This window comes from Erigeron canadensis, chromosome 7 (assembly GCF_010389155.1).
Source record: "Erigeron canadensis isolate Cc75 chromosome 7, C_canadensis_v1, whole genome shotgun sequence".
Lineage (NCBI taxonomy): Eukaryota > Viridiplantae > Streptophyta > Magnoliopsida > Asterales > Asteraceae > Erigeron > Erigeron canadensis.
This window is the reverse complement of record NC_057767.1, coordinates 13,581,459-13,602,368: the sequence shown is the minus strand read 5'-3', so window position 1 is coordinate 13,602,368 and position 20,910 is coordinate 13,581,459.

The following is a 20,910-nucleotide window of genomic DNA, read 5'->3' as shown; positions in this document are numbered from 1 at the left end:
AAAAATGTTAATTCAAAATTTTGACTAACTTTGTATTATTGTAATAGTTACAACTAGATTTTAGACTCGTGTCCAACACTAGATACGAGACTTACAACATTATTAATATTAGATTTTAATACATGTAACTCATAAAAGCTTATAAGTTTAAAATTGAAGATATAAGTACATACTAAGTGTTCAATTCAAATGCCAAAAATGTAAAACTAATAGAAAAAAACTAATGTAATAAAGAACATTAGAAGCATATACCCTCATTTATCATTTGAAAGACTTTTTATAGACGAAATTTGTTGTACTGTTTTTTTGTCTTCTCATCTTTGTGACATATAAACACCTTAAAGCCCCTTTTTGACTTAACTCGAGATACTACAATGTACGATTGTTCGTGTGTGAAAACGGGACTTTGTAGATAGAAATTTTTTTTGATTACATTGTAAAAATAGTTATTTTAGTTATTTGGTTTTTATTATTTAAATAAAATTATGTAAAAATCTAAATGATGACATAAGTGAGAGTCTATAATGAAATCGATCGATATGATTGGTTAATAAGTCATTAGTTCAACTGTATTTCACTATATATAAAATTAAAATAGTACAACTACTATTAAAATCTTAATATATTTACATTAAATTTAATTTATTTTTAATTAATTAATTATATATAGATATATGATAGAACATATTATTCGATATATATTAGTTATTATTTTATTGGATAAATATTAGCTATTATTCTATCGAATATATATTAGCTATTATTATTTATTTATTATATTAAATTAATGGGTAAAAAGTGAAAATTTGTGATGGAAAAAAAAAGTATAAATTAAAGTCAAAATTAAGAAATTGAAAGTTGTGATTGGTCGATAAGTTATTAGAGCAACTATGTTTTAGTATAATAAAAGATCATATGGTAAAAACGATAACATGTATAAGTATTCTTAGTCAATCTAACCCTGTTTAATTTCGTATCATTTCTTTTTGTTGTATTTGAATTTATGTTACATCATTGTGTGTGTCCAATGGTTGTCATTGTCAAATACTTAAAGATGGTGCATTAAATTTCATTAATTATTGACAAAGTGGGTCATAATTTAATATTTTTACTTTGCAAGATGTTTAAGTAGCGACAACTCTGAAGAATTTCTTTATTGAGAAAAATATGACACTGTTAATATGAAAAAGTGGTTTATATTACTTTTGTTTTGTTCTCTAAAGAATTCTTTTCGTTAATTATATCAGGTTCAGTAAAATCTTTGTGAATTTTAAGTGTATTACTCAAGTTTGTGAAAGTTGACTGTCTGTAAGTCAAGGTTTCTTGAATCGAAGAAAGATAGTTCATGTTCAATACGCAAAGCATACCAAGTGGACTCATATGTATGCCTTTAGCAAAATAGGCTAATAATCCATATTGCAGTCAAGCGGGATTAACTTTGTGTATTTTACATCAATTTGATTTGTGTATTTATGCAAGTGGGCTCAATTTGTGTGCTTCATCTTTTGGGCCTCATATGCTTGTTTTGCCAACTGGGCCGCATATGCGTGATTGTATACGTGTTTAGGGTTTGCGTGTTTGTTTGGATATAAAAGGAAGCAAACACACATTTAATGTTTTTATTCAAACAAGAATTATTTGCGCGTTCTTCCAAACTCCATTTGCGCATTCCCCTGTTCAAGCACTATACACATCCTCGATTCACAATACTTGATTGTTACGTGTTTTTGTGACTAGAAACACTTCCATTAACACTATCTGAACAAAGGTATATGATTAACAAGATTTCTAAGTCCGGATTTCGAATTCAAATGTCTAGATTTAGGGTTTTTATTTTTGGTCATAAAATCACTAAATGAAATTGGTTCATGAAATGGATGAAGAAATAGAGCATTAAAACCTATAAATCGGGATTCTAGGATTCTATTAGTTCCAATTTTATGAGTTTTCATTGTTCAAATTTACTGGATGAAATTTTATAAAAAAGGGTTCTGATATGCGTGTTCTTAGTAAATACGCGTGTTCTTGATGAAAATCTGTGTTCTCATAGTCAGATCCTTTTAAATCAAATGCACCTAGTTTTTGCATGTTTGTGATGACGTCATCACAAGTAACACGCATTTTGACCAGTCAACACCCTTTTTGCGAGTTCCTGTGCCAAATACACCATTTTGCGTGTTTATCACCATTTGCGTGTTTTAGGGCATATGCGTGTTTCATGACTTAAATTTTTTTTAGATTTAAAATTTTAAATAAGTAAAATATGAAACACGACTCGCATTAACTAGTCAAACCTGACTCCACATATGTGTCACACCCCGACTAGGGCGGAAAACTCGGGGTGCAAGATAAAGCACTTGCGCACATGGATGTTATATAGGAATAACTAAATGAGTGCATAAATTAAGCATAAGTAGTCGAATACATAGTTCAAATACAACAAACATAAGTCACAAACATAGGTTCCATAGCATTCAAATAAAATGTAAGATAAGTTCCCATGCAGGGGAAACGGTTAGGCATACATAAGAAAGCATGCAAAACTCCAAATCCTAAGCCTGAAGTCTGCTATGAGTCCCATGCTACCAATCCTAGCCACGATTAGCTTGATTACCTGAAATGAATACTTAAAAGAGTCAACACAAAGGTTGGTGAGTTCGTAGGTTTGGAATCATGTTCGTATACTTGAAATCACATTTGAAATCGCAATTCGTTTACTTGAGTAATCACTTGAAAATGTCTATCACTTGAATAAGTATGTTTATGCCGTTAAATATGAATACACGGATAACATAGTATGTATGTGGCTATAGACCTACTCATGATACATATAGTGTGAATACAGATATAAGCGTGCCCTTACAGTCGACATGGCTAGAATGAATACAAGTATGAAGCCTCTTACGGTTCTTGACCTGGCTAAATGAATCTCAATATGAAGCCGCTTACGGTCATAAACCTGGCTGAAGTGAATAACAATATGAAGCTGCTTACGGTCATAGACCTGGCTAGAATGTATACCAATATGAAGCTGGTTACAGTCATAGACATGACCTGGCTAGAGTGTACCAATATCATACAATAGTCTAATAGCCATAGAATAGAAATGAAAACAAGTACGGCATAAATGAAAACACATTTTGTATTCCTTTCACCCCAAAACGTAAGTAAAAAAGGGTTACGAAGACTCACCTGACAGCTAGCAACAAGTTTAAGTTAAGCAATATATCGGAAAGCAAGAAATCGGCAAGCAATCAATCTGTTACAAGTTATCACAATTAAGTATGTATTCATTATAGGAAAGTGTGCTCATAACGTGTCACCAAGTGTTAACTAAGTTGTCCAAAAGCGCCCAAGTTTGACTTTGACCAAAATTTACAAGTTTGACTAACGTTGACCGAAATACGAGTTTGACTAAGTTGACCAAATCGACAAAAGTTGACCAAGTTGACCAAATTGACCAAAGTTAACCAAGGTTGACCAAATCGAGTTAGTAATCGAAATCCGAGGTCTCAATTGAAAGTTGGGGTCTTAAATTGAATTCGAGGTCTTATTTGAGAGGCCAAAATTGAGAGGCTAAATTGGAATAGTAATCTGGGGTTGTATTTCACTAAAAGACAAAATGAAATTAAGAGGCTAAAATAAGAGGATAAATTGAAAATAAGAGGCTAGTAATCTGGGGTAGTATTTTGGGGTCGTATTTTGGGGTAGTATTTCGGGGTCGTATTTCGGGGTCGTATTTTGGGGTCGTATTTTGGGGTAGTATTTCGGGGTCGTATTTTGGGGTCGTATTTTGGGGTAGTATTTCGGGGTCGTCGTATTTTGGGGTCGTATTTTGGGGTCGTATTTTGGGGTAGTATTTCGGGGTCGTATTTTGGGGTCGTAAATTGGATGGCGGGGTCGCAAATGGGGGTTGTTCTTCCCCAAATTTGTTCTAGAAAACCCTAATCGTTTTCTTTTGATCAGAAAGGTGTTTTTAACATCAAGTTGTACTTTTAGACTCCCTAAAATGATGGGAAAACAATACTAAAGTCGGAAACTCGAAAACGGACTTAAATCTTAAAGACCTACTTGAACAAAGTTTATAAAAAGTGTACAAAAATTCTTATAACTCAAGATTTTGTTAACGAAATCACACGAAACTTTGACAAAAGTTGTAGTATAAGATTCTAAACGTTTTGGACGTAAAAAGTTTAATTTGGTATTCTTTTAAATTTACAACTTCTACAAAATTATTAAATATTCCCGGTTTTTACTTATCGCGAGGACAGTCCTGGCAAAAGGTTTTTTAAAACTTTTTTGAAATACTTATAATAATTAAAATTTCCCTCTTTCTTTTCGTTATTATATTTAAAAAAATTAAATTCCCACCAAATACTTAAAAATTCCCGGTTTCAACTTATCGCGAGGACGGTCCTTGCGAAAGTTTTTAAAAAATTTTTAAAAAAAATTTCCCCGTTTATTTTCGTATTATTTTAAAAATTTTGTATTCCCTCCGTAATCAAAAAAATCCCTGGGTTTCTTTTGCGAGGACACTCCTCCCCAAAAGATTTATATATATATTTTTTTAATGTATAAATTAATAAAGTATTCATAGCTATTCTAATCTAATTATCAAACTAAATTAATTTATTTACACATATAAGTTATTACCAACACTTTATAATTTTGATTTAGGGAAATAAATAATGTATATTTGTGCATATATGCAAGGTTGCGGAACTCGGTATCTAAATCTTATCGACAAGGTAAAAAATCAGGGATTTTTGATAATTCGATCAGAGGAAAAAAATCATTACCTGGACGATACACGTTTTGATATCGAAAAATTGTCTGTATCGACCGAAATTCAGAGCAGTAAATGTATGTGACATTATTGGGAAAGTTACACGTAATTTCAATATGTGTGATACCATAACGACAATAATTTATATATAAATCTACTTGTCGTGATCAAATGGATGCAAATTTGTATATTAAATGTATATCACTTAATAATTGTATCAAAAATCTATCTAAAGTAACAAAACTTGATACACGGACAATTAAATATGCTATAACGCTTATAGTAGGGATGTGCATGTCCGGTTTGGACGTTTTAGCCAAAAATCTCAACCAAACCAATACATACGGTTTTACAATTTCTTTCAAACCAATCCGTCCAAGTTGTTATGTCAAACCAAACTAACTAAAACCAATTAATCCGGTTTGGTTTGGATGGTTAAACGGTTTTTTTGTTGTTTTTTTGTTTTTATTTGAAATTAAATGTATAAAGCATAAAATAATACATAGCATTTAAGATTCGATATTATGACATAACAAAATATTCACAAGTCCTATTAGACAAAACAAACATAACAATTTAATATTCGATATCATGTCTACAACTTTGACAAATAATAAGTATATATAAGTTACAATATTAACTATTAATATAAATATTAATGACAAGTGTGAAACAATTAATATAAATATAAACTTACAATTATTATAGCTAATTGGTCCAGTTTGATTTTACCGGATTGTATAATATTTAAAACTAAAACCAAACCATACAAATGGTTTATGGAAAAAACAAACCGATGGTTCAAAATTTTGACTTTAAAACCAACCAATCCGTCCAAATACACGATTTAAATGGTTTAGCCGGTTTGAACCAAACCATGCACATCCCTAGTTTCTAGACCTATTTAAGTTGCTTAATTTATCCTGTTTTGAAAATGGTCAATACTTGTCAACAAACCTATAACATATGTAACGCCGATACCATTGATAGCAACCGAAATACTAACTACAATATACAATAAGTCTTACCAAAAAAATCAGATAGGCAAACACCGTTGTCTTTGGATGAACATTGACGGGTCGACTTTTCTTTTACATTGTTTAATCCATAAATATATTGTTCTATATGTCCATAAATGTGAAGTCCCTCACCGATGGTTTAACCCACGAGTGTAAAATACAACAAGTCAAGTATGCACTAGATAAGGACTAGTATTTACGTAAATATAAATGCAAGAATATAAATAAGTAAATACAAGACTTAAGCAATAAATAAACAAGTTAAATGAGGTGGAACACGAAAGTAATTTTCAATGTGTATTTTATTTATTGATGTATAAACAAAATACAAGGTTGTTGCGGAACCTAGATAATACCAAAGTAAATATCTAAACAACCTTATGAATTACAAGTGATCTATACTTGCTAAATAATCTCCTTGATCGAAATACTTAAAGTTGTGAAGTATAACTGTTTGGATCGAGAGTATTTAGACAAGTTCACCAAATTGCAAAAAGTAAGTTGAAAGAGGAAAATGACTTAGTATTTATAGGCAAAATAATCTCTACAGTGATTATTTTGCCGTACAAATATGGTTGAGAGCATTTAAGGAACTTTGGTATTTTCTTTAAATGCAATACTAAAAGTACAAGGATAAAGTCACATTTGATAGTGACTTGTCACCTTTTAGCCAACCACCTTTACACGCGTGTAAAACCTTTACAAGGGATAAAAGAGATATCCGGGTAAAAGCGTGTAAAGGCATAAAGTCAATTCCTCGTAATTAGTGTTCAGACTTGTAAGGTCTAGAACACTGACAAGGACTCCAATTGTTGATCTGGTAAGTCTGCCAGTGGGCTCCGCCATATGTCAGTCTTCTTCTTCAAACTTCAGACTTTGTCTTCAGTGAGAATGTTTTTCAGTGGAGTAGATCTGGATTGGAGTGAAGTTCAATAAGCAAATTTGGAGGACTCCAGATTTCCTGTACAAGTAGACGCTTACTGGACTTCCATAATTTCTGGACAAATCTTCAGGATTACTCCAGTCTTCAAGTCTGGAGCTAGTCCAGTAAAAACTGGACCTAACAAATTGTCCCTATTTATTTAGAAATTATGCAAGGTTTTTCAAGCTTCTATCTATACAATTATGTGCTTGAAAAACATTTGAGAAATTTGACTAAGTCTAAATTTTGTTACTGGAAGATACCTTATAGATCATCAGTGTTTCCAGTTTCATCTTTTTGTTCTATCTTAGGCTTAATTTGATCATATACTTGTGAAAATAAATTGCAACATTAATGACATTACATCTTTTGCAATAAGTTACAATTATATTTACATACAACAAGTAAAATGAGAAAAATAAAGAGTCAGGCTTGTCTCTTTGGAGCACTTCTACCAGCTTCTTCAGTAGCCTTCCTCTTAAAGCTTGGAGAGTCATTGGTTTCCTCATTTCCAGAGTGACTTCCATCATCATAATCCTACCATGCTCCTTCTCAATCCTTTTCATGAAATACCTCACATCAACAGAAATAAGCTGAGGATTTTCCTTGAAGTATAAGCCAATTTCTCTGAGTTCAGACCACCCAAATGCCCTTACTGACGTACTTCTTCTTTCATCAGTGAAGTTTTCTTCCCTTGTCAGTTTTACATAGAATTTTGAGTAGGCTTCATGGTCTGTGGCCAATCTAATCTCTGCAGCAATGATTTTCCTGACATCGGCTCTATAGTGCATTCTTTCATTGTATTCCTGCCTTACCTTTGCCAGTCTTACTTCTTCTTCAGTTTCTCTGAAAATGCCTTGTGAATTTGCAACTCTTTGTAATTGAGTCCTGCTTATGCTCCTAGACACATCCGGAGGAATGAAGTTGCTTAGATCAGCATCTCTCTCTGCCTTTGTTCTCCTTGGTGGCTTGGATACACCCTTCATCTTTTTCCTGTATTCATTTTCCAAGGCCAGAGCATTCCTTTTTGCTTTTCTCTAAAGCTCAATCAACTCATCCTTCCTGGCAGCAATCAGTTCAAGTATACTCACCTCATAAGTTTCAGCATCATACATCTGCTCATCTTGAGCGTATACAGAACGCAGGTGAACATCATCCATCACTTCCAGACACTTAATGACTCTGGGATCATTCTTCATATATCTATACACATCAATGTGCACACTAAGACGGCCAGCATTGAAAGCATCCAGTGTTCCTCTTTGTGCCATATCCATCTTATGTGCTTCCCAGTCATTCTTCAGGTTTTGTTTCCAGATGTCAATTAATATGTACTCCTGCTGAAGTTTCCTTGATCTTTCTTCATCAGCATTAGGCAAGGAGGTAATAATATCCGTTTCTTCACCTACTTCAGTATCTTCACCAGAAATGACATGAGGCTTTCTTTTCTTTTTGAGTGTAGCCAAATCTGGGAAGTCCTCAAACTGAGGTTCTGACTCACCAGCTTCAGTACTGGCATCCTCTTCTTCATTCTGCACACCGGCATCAGTACCAGTTGCTTTTTCCATACATGCCTGAGCAATGGCTTCAGTGCCAAGTGCTTTCTTCACATGCCTGACCCAAAGGTTTTACATTTAGGGGCCATGATAGCCACAGAGGTTTTTAACTGCTCAAAGTCTCTTCGAAGAGTTTGGACTTCAGAGACCAAGTCCTTTGGCATTTCATCTTTTATTATATTTTCAACTTGTGGCAACAAACTATCCAAAATAGTCCTCAACACTGACCCAGAGATTTCTTCGGTAACTTCCTTCAGCATGTTAGCTCTAAATTTTCCGGTGACCTCATCACTAATGCTGCTAACAACTGAATTCTGGTTAAGTGTTGGCCTTCTCTCCATATTTTCAACTCTGGTCACCAACTTCTGAACTTCATCAGTCAAACTGGACAAGGGACTAGCAACACTTGTCTGAATGGCAGTTTGCACTGATCTGACCAACGTTTCTTCCAATCCCTGGACTGCCACTTGAATTTTCTCAGAATTGTTATTTGTGGCCAGTACCAGTTCATCCAGCTTCTCAAAAACTACCTTCTCATTACCAGCAAAGACAAGCATTTCTGACCTCATATTATTTGAAAGTGAGGTTTTAAAGTCAGAAACTACCTGTGAAGAAGTCTGGAGGGATCTTTCCAGGTCCGCCACCTTAGTGAAAAGGTCTTGGACCTCGGTTAGAAAACTGGTGGAAAGATCACCTGGAGGAGTCAATCTGGTGGCTTGAGATACTGGAGCTTCAACCCTTGTAATTTCTTCATTCTGGTTGACAGTCTCGAGTTCCACCAATGGTTCAGAAATTTGTTGAGCATTTTGTGGAGAAGGGGGATTTGTTAGAGGTGGTGTTTGAGTTGATGATTCTGGCGGTGCTTGATTTTCATTTTGGATTGGAGAGGATGATGGTGGTGAAACTGTTGTATTTAATTCTTCAACAACTGCACTGGTGATGTGACTGGGAGATCTTTCAATGTTTAACTCATCATCACGAAGGAAATCCATATTTTCATCGAAGTCTTGATCAGAAATAGGAGACTCCATTTCAAAATCTGGTATTTCTTCTGCCAGTTGCTCACCTACACTTCTGTTTAAATCAATCTGGGCTTCCTGCCCCTCAACATTCACCTGTACACATTCATTCACCTGTACACATTCATTCACCTGGGGCTCAACCTGCTCCACAATCAAGGATCCATCCAGATTCATAATGTCTCCAGCAGTGGAGTGTGGAATTGGAATTACTAGAGGTGAGGCTCCAGTGACATCAGTTTGGCTTTCAATGTTTAGAGCAGACATAGTGGTTGCTTGCAAGCTCTCCCTTTCTTGTTGGGAGGAATCTGGATGGTTCGCTTCAGTATTACTGGGAATGACCAAATTTCCCCTTCTTCTAAGTCTTCTGAGCCCAGTTCTTGGTCTAGAAGAGATGGTTGATGGAATAGAGAGGGAAGACTGTTCTAGGATTAGGAACCTCTTGAGTTTCTTGAGGAACTATTTCAGCATTTTGTTCGTTAGCAGTATTTTAATCATTATGTTCAACAACTTCCCTTCTAAAATTATTAATCATAGCTTCAGGAATATCAACCTCCAGATTATTTGACACCAAATGGTTCAAATCACTTATATACTCAGCCATTGAAAAATTACTCAAACTACTTTCATAATCATCACCCAGTTCTCTTTTGAAAATAATAGACAAAAACCTAATAAATGGGACATTTGCTTTTCTTTTGTGTGCCCTTAGTCTATCAGCCAAATCATTGAACAGAATTTGGGCAAAATCAACCCTTAACCCATACCATAAACAATAAGCTATTAACAACTGGGTTTGATTAATCTGATCTAATCCTCCAGACCCACTTCCTAAACAAGAAACAATATGAGTAAAGAAGTATCTCCATGAGTTAGACAACCTACTCATATATATAGTACCTTTTCTCTTAAGAGCACCATGCTCATCAACAATATCTATGTGTCCCATCTCCCGACACACCTACCTATGATTCACTCCAGTTGGAAGATGGAGTGGCAACTCATTCACTGACAAGTAATTCAGTCCAAGCGCCGTTTTGAATGAATCAACTGTTAATGTTAGAGGAACGCTTCCTCTCTTCAGAGTATAATGAATGGTGGCATCATCACCATCCTGAAAGTGAGCCGTGAACCAAAACTCACAGAGATAACCATGATACATTTTGCTGGAATTCATGGTTAGAGCTCCATAAAGAGGAGAACTAAGAAAGAATACATTGAGTCAGCCAATGAAAGATTGGGGGTCATGAGTTCCAGCCAACTTTGCCATCCAATTTATGCATATTGATTCTCATTTTATCAGTATCAATGATAATGCCAGGAGCTTGTTCAACACGTTCAGGAGGGTTGTATGTATTTGTTAAGAGGTTTCTTTCTGTGCTTGCTTGTCTGGGAGCCATTTGGAAATTGAGTTTGAAATTGAAAGTGAAAGGAATTTTAGGGTTTTGAAGAAAATGATGAATTCAAGAAAGAATTGATGATAGGAATTTGCAGTTAATAAGAAAGAGATTGATGATTGGAATTGAAGGAAAAAGTAAATGAAGGAGTTGTAAGAAATTGTGAGTTAAGATTTTTGAAGTAAATATAAAAAGTGATAGGATTTGGGTATTTATAGAAGAAAGAGAAAATAACTATTGGATTTCAAAAGGTTATTTTGAATTTTTACAAAACAGTTTTTCATCGGCTTTTGAGATCCGCATTAAATTCATCCATCAACAGTGACGTTTGACAGCCCACAAAGCTCATTATTCAGCTTTTTAACTTCCCAAGGTAACAAATCATCATTTTATTAGAAAACAATCTATGCCACGTAGGATAATGATAGTTTCCCACTAACGAAAATGTTGCTTACGTGGCATCACAAAGACCAAGTATTGAAATTGTTATGACTGACGAACCAAGACTCAATTTAATGCATCTGGAGGATGACTAGTCACTCCAGTTTCACTGGTGGATTAGTCCAGTAGAATATGCATTAATGGTATACTGAAGGGACACTTCAGTAACTACCCAGATTTGACCATTCTGGTGATCCTCAAACACGCACATCAACTAATATAAACAAATGAGAGGGACACATTTACAAAGCAACTGAAGTTACTTCAAACATGCACATCAACTTGTCCAGTATTAATGAGAGGGACACATTTACAAGGTACTAGAAACATTTTTAGAAAAATTTGTCCAGTGAGAAAATAAATTAATAAATTCCCCCTGAAACTTAGATGAAAGAAAATGTGGTCTGAGTCTTCCCCCTGGAATGGTGATCTATAAATCTATCAGTGCAAAGATAGTATCATAAAGGCGTTCGATAGCTTTACTGATATAGATTTATAAATCTGGAATCAAAGAACCCTGTCAGTGTCACAAAGGCGTTCATAACAAAGGTTCCAGATTTATGGGTTCAACATTCCCAACTAACCAACAAGATAACGAAAAGTTTTCTCATCCAGAGGTTTAGTAAAGATGTCAGCGAGTTGTTTGTCAGTAGGGATGAAATGAATTTCTACGTCACCTTTCATAACATGATCACGAATAAAATGATACCTGAGATCGATGTGCTTAGTTTTGGAGTGCATGACTGGATTGTTTGAGATAGCAATGGCACTGGTATTATCACAGAAAATAGGAGATTTTGTATACTTAAGACCATAATCAAGCAACTGGTTCTTCATCCAGAGTATCTGAGCACAACAACTGGCCGCAGATACATATTCAGCTTCAGCAGTAGAGAGTGAAACTGAAGTTTGCTTCTTACTGGTCCAGGTTACAAGTTTGCCACCAAGGAAATGACATCCACCAATAGTGGATTTCGTGTCTATCTTACAACCTGCATGATCTGAATCTGAATAACCCATTAAATCTAAACCTGAACCTTTGGGATACCAAAGGCCCAAACTTGGGATACCTTTAAGGTACTTCAGTATGCGCTTTACAGCAAGCATATGAGATTCTTTTGGGTTAGCCTGATATCTGGCACATAAACATGTTGCAAACATTATATCTGGTCTACTGGCAGTCAAATACATCAGTGAACCAATCATTCCTCTATAGGTAGTGATGTTCACTGGCTTACCATCAGGATCTGAATTTAAGTTTAGTGGTGCAGAAATTGGAGTTGATTTAGTTTGGGAAGAATTCATATCAAATTTCTTTAATATATCTATAACATATTTCTCTTGATTAATAAAAATACCATCACTGGTTTGTTTAATCTGAAGACCTAAGAAATATGTTAATTCACCCATTAAACTCATTTTGTATTCTTTTGACATTATTTTTGAAAATTTCTTGCACATATTTTCATCAGTAGAACCAAAAATAATATCATCAACATAAATTTGTACCAGCAGAAGATTACCTTTTTCTCGAAGAATGAATAAGGTATTGTCAATTGCACCTCTCTTAAAACCATGTGCCAGTAAGTGTTTAGTCAGAGTGTCATACCAGGCTCTTGGGGCTTGTTTGAGACCATAAAGTGCTTTGTCCAGATGATACACCCAGTGAGGATGTTTTTCATTGATAAAGCCTAGTGGTTGCTTGACATACACTTCTTCTTCAAGTGTTCCATTCAAAAATGCACTTTTTACATCCATCTGGTAGACTCTGAACTTGTGATGAGGAGCAAATGCTAAAAACATTCTGATAGCTTCAAGTCTAGCCACTGGAGCAAATGATTCATCAAAATCTTCTCCAGATTGAACATACCCCTGGGCAACCAATCTGGCTTTGTTTCTGATCACATGCCCATCTTCATCAACCTTGTTTCTGAAAACCCATCTGGTGCCAATAGGTTCTTTCCTTCTAGCAGGAAAGGGCACCAGATTCCATACCTTATTTCTCTCAAACTGGTTAAGTTCTTCTTGCATAGCAATCACCCAATTTGGATCTTCCATTGCCTCGTCAATCTTCTTCGGTTCTATCAGTGATAAGAAGCTGACATATAAGCATTGATCACTGGAGGCACTTCTGGTCTGAACCCATCTAATGGGATTACCAATTATCTGATCAATTGGATGAGCTCTTGTCCACTTAGAGTAATGACCAGGATTATGAACAATAACATCAGTGCACAGATTCGATTGATTTCCCTCTGGAGTTGCATCAGGTAGAGGGTCTTGCCAGACAATTTCCACATCTTTATCCGAATCTGTAAGATTACGATTTGTATCATAAAATTCATCATTTTGTGGCATTTCCTGGAGTACTGGATCAGTATCCTGGAGAGATTCAGAGTTCTGGAGAACTGGTATAGATTCAACTGAAACTGCTATTGGGGGAGTAGTACGAATATCTGATCCAATGGTAACTTCAGAGGGTAGTTTGAAGCTTACTGAAGGATAGAACAAGGTACTACCGGGTGGTACAACCTTTTGAACAGGGTCTAGATCAGAATGACTAGAAACTTCTTCAGATAAATCTTTATTGTAGTTGATAGGATCAGATTTATCGAAGACAATTGGAATTACTGGGGTTAAATCAAGAATTGGGTTTTTATTGATTGCTTCATTGGATTCATCGAATGTGACATGAATTGACTCATGAACTTTCTTCAGCCTTTTGTTGTAGACTCTGAAGGCTTTTCGAATTTCTGAATAGCCCAAGAAAAATCCTTCATCAGCTTTGGCATCGAATTTGCCTAACTGACTTGAATCGTTCAGGATGTAAACTGGACATCCAAAAACATTGAAATAGCCAATATTTGGCTTCCTTTTTCTGAGCATTTCATATGCAGTCTTCTTGTGTCTTTTAACATAAACTGATCGGTACTGGGTGTGGCAAGCAGTTGCAATTGCCTCAGCCCAATAACTGGTTGGGAGACCAGATTCAGCAAGCATACTCCTGGCAGCTTCTATCAGTGTACGATTCTTCCTTTCTACAACACCATTTTGTTCTGGCGTACGAGCTGATGAGAAATTCTGAGAGATGCCAGTGTCAGCACAAAATTTCTCCAGAGTTGCATTCTGGAATTCTGTTCCATTATCACTTCTTAGCTGACACACTTTATGCTTGTGTTTGAGTTCAATTTGTTTGATGTGACTGATGATTTCAGCAGCAGCATCACCTTTAGACCTTAAAAAGATAACCCAAGAGTATCTGGTATATTCATCAACAATTACCAGGGTATATCTTTTACCAGCAAGTGTCTGAACGTTCACTGGACCAAGGAGGTCCATATGAAGCATATGAAGAGGTTCAGTTATGCTAAAATTATGCTTCGTCTTCGTAACACTGGTTCGCTTCTGCTTTCCCTTTTCACATCCTAGACATGGTCTTTCCTTAATGAAGGAAACTGAAGGTATTCCATTTGCAAGTTGTTTTCTGGACAACTTGTTAATATTTTTGAAATTTAAATGGGATAACCTTTTGTGCCATAACCAGTTTGTGTCTTCATTAGCCTTTGTATAGAAACATTACTCTGAAGGTGAGCTTTCCATATTCATTACATACACATTCCCTTTCCTGGGAGCAATCAATACTACCTTCCAATCTTTGTTAAATACGATGCCCTGAGAGATATTAAACAACACCTGGTAGCCATCATCACACAGTTGACTCACACTTATTAGGTTATATTTCAAACCATTAACATAAGCCACCTGTCTGAACTTGACTTGTCCATTATTCGAACACTATACCCTTCAGTCTTTCCACAACCATCATTCCCAAAAGTAATGGAGGGTCCATCAGAAATGGTGAACTCCTCCAGCAGGGTCTTACATCCGGTCATAGTCCTGCCAGCAGCGCTGTCAAGATACTAAATATACTTCTTTCGATCTCCCTGCACAACCACCAGATTAGTTAGTTAGATTTGGGAACCCATCGACTGATGGATTCTCTGGATCCAGCCTTGTGGACCCCTGTTGGTATCTAGTCGAGGTCACGTTTTTCAACATTGGGTTTATCAAAAATTATTGGAACAGATAGTTCAGAAACCTTTTTCTTTTTCTCTTTGGAAGATACATTTTTATTTTTCCTGGAAAATGGTTTTGAAATTTGTTTTGGGCTAGATGAAGTACCCTCAAAGTTGTTCAGTCTTGCATTACAACTTTGAACTTGACGAGCCAGTAGTTCAAACTGGCTTTCCAATCTTAACAAAATTTCATTTTCAGATGACTCCCTTAGCCTTTCCAGATGACTGGATTTTCAGCTTAGAAGGAGGACTGGGAATCTTCCTTTTAATCTGGGGATTTTTGGAAGCAGTCTGTGGCAAAGAATTTTTGACTTTCTTTTTCACTGGAGTAGTCATCTGGGGTACTCCAGTATTAACCACTTGGATATCAGCTGGAATTATACATGCTTAGGGTGTGGTTGGCTCATCATAAATTGATCCTGGTCGGGCCTTCTCTGGCAATTTATCAAGTACAGGAATTAAGGCAGCAACATGAATGTTTCTATCTTGAAATGCACGTTTTTGTGATGGATATTGATTCACTGCTGCATCATAGGGTTTTTTTTTTCAAGCCAAGATTTTATGACTTGTTTTTCACTTTCTAAAACTCTTTCTAATTCCTCTTTTTCTTGACAAAGTTGTTCAGTTACCAACACCTGGGCTTGAAATGCCAGTTCAATATCTTGAAGTTCTTTTAGTTTAGATTTTAAAACAAAGTTTTCTGAGGAATCAGTTTCAATACCATTTAAGCTATCAAATCTGACAGTTTCCACAAAATTTAAATCTGAACTTAGAGCTTCAGCAATATCTAGTTTCAATTCGATCGATTTCTTTATCATAATCACTAACCTTTTTAATCACAATGTCTACCCATCTGCCAGATGTGACATCATCCTTCACAAGATGCTCTTCATTAGCCAGAGCCATATAACAACAATCTCTTTCCTTCTCTTCATTGACTGATGAGTCATCAGAGGGAATCCATTCTTTTTCAGCAACCATGCACTTATTATTATTGTTATTTTCAATTTGTTGTGCCATAAGTGCAATCTAAGCCTTAAGCTTTTTGTATTTATGCTTATAAGTATCTTCAGGCTTGTTATAAGAAGTTGGTGGACCAGATTGTGAGACATAATGACTAGACTTGCACTCTTTCATGAAGTGACCTTTTCTGCCATACTTAAAGCATGTCAAATTGGTCTTATCAATGGAAGAACTGGGAGCATTGTGTCCAGTGGGTCTATTGGCTCTTGCTTTGAAACGATTAAAAGTTTTAGCAATCATGGCCATCAGATCATCACTGTCATCTTCCTCACAATCTAGAGATGTGTTATTAGTAACTCCAGATTCCATAAGATCAGACATCATCTTCTTCATTGAAAATACATTTTCTAAAGATAATAAGGCTGCACATGGTGGCCTAGAATGACTGGTCACAACAGCATGGTCTGAAGCATGGTTTAAAGCATCTTTTTCAGCCTCAATTCTTTGAGCTTGGTTTTCTTCAGTAAATCTAAAAGCACCATACAGAGTTGAAAACGTATGTGTGTGAAGTGTTTTTCCTTGTCTTAAAACCAAAATCATATGAGACTGTTTAGTGGGAAGTATGTCACAAAACTTTTCCAGAAGTATATCCTTGTCTTTATTGACACCAAGAGCCCTCAACTGGTTTACAATTGACATGAATCTAGTATAAGTACCAGTTAATGATTCATTGGGCAAAGCAAAAAATGACTCATACTTCTTATTTAAAGATACTTTTCTGGTGCTAACAGTGTCATCACCTCCTTCATACTAGTTAACTAATTCATCCCATAATACTTTCGCATTGGGAGAAAGAATTAGTGTGGGAATAAGAGTTTTTGGAACAGCCCCGAGGATCATGTTTCTGAGAAGTGTATCGTGAGATACAAGTCTCCTCTCCTCTTCAGACCAATGTTCTTCTCTCTTTTCCCTCCCAATCCTTGAACCACTTGGATCAAGAATTGGATTAATAGGATTTCTGGGAATATAAGGTCCTTCATTTAAAGTTTCTAACATATTCCTATCAATACCAATAACATGAAGTAAAACTCTTGCTTTCCACGTACTAAATTCCTCATCAATCCCACTGAATTTAGGACAGGGAGTATTAGAATAATGCACATGCACATGTGGAGAAACAAGAGGAGGAGGAGGTGGTGGATTATTGTTAACATTATGAGGTGAAACATGAGGGTCAATATTAGCATTAGTTTCATTAGTGTCATCAGTTAATAGCAGATCTAGCAATTGTTTTAGCACCCTGCTCTGATACCAACTGTGAAGTCCCTCACCGATGGTTTAACCCACGAGTGTAAAGTACAACAAGTCAAGTATGCACTAGATAAGGACTAGTATTTACGTAAATATAAATGCAAGAATATAAATAAGTAAATACAAGACTTAAGCAATAAATAAACAAGTTAAATGAGGTGGAACACGAAAGTAATTTTCAATGTGTATTTTATTTATTGATGTATAAACAAAATACAAGGTTGTTGCGGAACCTAGATAATACCAAACTAAATATCTAAACAACCTTATGAATTATAAGTGATCTATACTTGCTAAATAATCTCCTTGATCGAAATACTTAAAGTTGTGAAGTATAACTGTTTGGATCGAGAGTATTTAGACAAGTTCACCAAATTGCAAAAAGTAAGTTGAAAGAGGAAAATGACTTAGTATTTATAGGCAAAATAATCTCTACAGTGATTATTTTGCCGTACAAATATGGTTGAGAGCATTTAAGGAACTTTGGTATTTTCTTTAAATGCAATACTAAAAGTACAAGGATAAAGTCACATTTGATAGTGACTTGTCACCTTTTAGCCAACCACCTTTAGACGCGTGTAAAACCTTTACAAGGGATAAAAGAGATATCCGGGTAAAAGCGTGTAAAGGCATAAAGTCAATTCCTCGTAATCAGTGTTCAGACTTGTAAGGTCTAGAACACTGACAAGGACTCCAGTTGTTGATCTGGTAAGTCTGCCAGTGGGCTCCGCCATATGTCAGTCTTCTTCTTCAAACTTCAGACTTTGTCTTCAGTGAGAATGTTCTTCAGTAGAGTAGATCTGGACTGGAGTGAAGTTCAATAAGCAAATCTGGAGGACTCTAGATTTCCTGTACAAGTAGACGCTTACTGGACTTCCATAATTTCTGGACAAATCTTCAGGATTACTCCAGTCTTCAAGTCTGGAGCTAGTCCAGTAAAAATTGGACCTAACAATAAACTAACAAAAACAAAACAAATGGACAATGATCGATAGAGGTAGGGCTGTGAAATTCGACCCAACCAACCTGAAACTTTTAGTGGGTTGAGTTAGGGTCGGAGTTTTTCAACCCACCAACCTGCCAACCCGAACCCGCCAACTCGAACCCGAACCCATTTATAAAGATGGTTGGGTATCGGTTTATTTAGTGTGGTAATATTTACCCGAAATTAGTAAAGTAAATGTACAACTATTATGAAAACTTAATGTTATGGTATTAGGCCGTGAAATGACATAAGTAACATAATCCATTTATAAAGATGAAACTTAACAAGGTGTCGTAACTTATTCCAGGGAAACATCCTAGTTACGGGCGTAAGAATTTAAAGAGAAAACGTGAACCAGATGAGTTGAATTGGAGTAAACGTTCTATCTTTTTTGAGCTCGAGTATTGGTCTTCTCTTCGACTGAAACATAACTTGGATGTCATGCACATCGAGAAAAATGTGTGTGAGAGTTTGCTGGGTACCTTGTTAATGAATGAAAAATCCAAAGACACTACCAATGCAAGAAGTGACTTGGAAAAGTTGAATATTCGAAAAGACTTGTGGCAGACTAAAAATGCACGGGGTAAGATTTCAAAGCCTCAACCTAAATTCTCTTTCACACCTGAACAAAGAACTTCTTTTTGTAAATTCATTAAGGGAGTAAAACTACCTGATGGATTTGGATCCAATTTCAAAAAGAAAGTCATCAATAATGATAGCAACATATCGGGCATGAAGTCTCATGACCATCATATCATGATGCAACGGTTGATGCCAATTGGAGTTCAAGGGTTCTTGGACCCAAGTATTTCAACACCAATAATCGAGCTTTGTGCATTCTTTAAACAACTTTGTGCTCGAAACTTGATGGAGAAGGACATGAGTGATGCTAAAGAGAAGTTGATTATGATTTTGTGCCACTTTGAGCAAATATACCCGTCTGCATTTTTTGACATAATGATTCATTTGGTTATGCATCTACCCGATGAAGCTATTAAAGGTGGTCCTGTTTTCATGAGGTGGATGTACCCATTTGAAAGATACAAGAAGAAACTAAAAAACTATGTCAGAAACAAAGCTAGGAAAGAAGGTTCTATAGCGGAGGGTTATGTTGCTGAAGAAGCACTAACTTTTTGTTCAAAGTATCTTCGTGGTGTACCGACTAAATTTAATCGACCAGATCGAAATGAGGACGCTCCATCTCCAACACGTGAGTTGCATGTATTCCAATTAGTGTGTACGCCAATTAGCAAAAGCACAACTATAGAATTGGATCGCGTACTTAAGACGAAAGTCGAATGGTTTGTACTTAATAACAGCCCCGAGGTTGCTGAATACATCACGTGAGTATTCTTTCTTCCACAAATCATTTCATTAACCGTCTTTAAAATCGACTAATATCAATAAAATTTATAGTGAGTTCACTACTACCATGCATGGGAATGATGCACAAACAACATTTTTTGACTGGTTTAAGGAGAAGGTAAACTCATTGTATACATTTCCTAACTTATTTGCAAACACTTATACCATGAATGTTCATCAGATTTCTATGTCTTTATCATAGATCAATCAAATGAAAGTTGAAACCGATGCATCACGATGTGGCGCTGAGTTACATTCTCTTGCAAATGGACCAATGTTTTCAAACACTTACACTACTTGCATAGTTAATGGTGTGCGTTTTGTGGTTAATAGCCGTGATACAAGGCGTACAACTCAAAACAGTGGGATTTTATGATAACACGATTTCAGCACCGAATTCACAGATTCAATGGTGGATTGGATGTGTGTGTGTTCTTGGTGTTTTAGTGTGTGTTTTAGAGAGAGAGAGAGGAATGATTGGAATTAAGTGTGTGAAAAATGGTTACTGCAAATGAATGAAAAATGTTGTTTTAGACTTAATAATCTCTAAGGTCTGAGGGTATTTATAGTCTATCCCTATACATATGCAACTTATCACATCTAGTCCCTCAACCTTAGTGATTATTAATCTATGAGTTAAAAACAAGTAAGTCCACTAACTTAAATTACAATTTATCACTATTTTGGATTTCTAACATTCTCCCCCTTAGTGATATATTGTAATGAATGAAGTACGTGTTATCTTGTCTTGTAGGAATGTATTTGATGAGCCCGGTGGTGAAGACAATGAGTATGTTGAAACAATTCTTGGTCTTGGACTTCTTGAAGTTAAATCATGAGGCGATTCTCAATGTTTTTTTTTTTTGAACAGAGAATAAAGAGTGTGTGTGTGTCTTGAGTCTTTGAAGATTGTTGAATCATGAATCAGAGTTGTCTTTTGAAATGCGGAAGGTCTAAACTTGGCTTTGATTCTTCAATCTTTGATTCTTGAGGGAATTTCAACTTTCGACATGAAGTATCATGAACTTGTACTCTCCCCCTTGATGTATGCATTGGAGCTTCTTGAACAA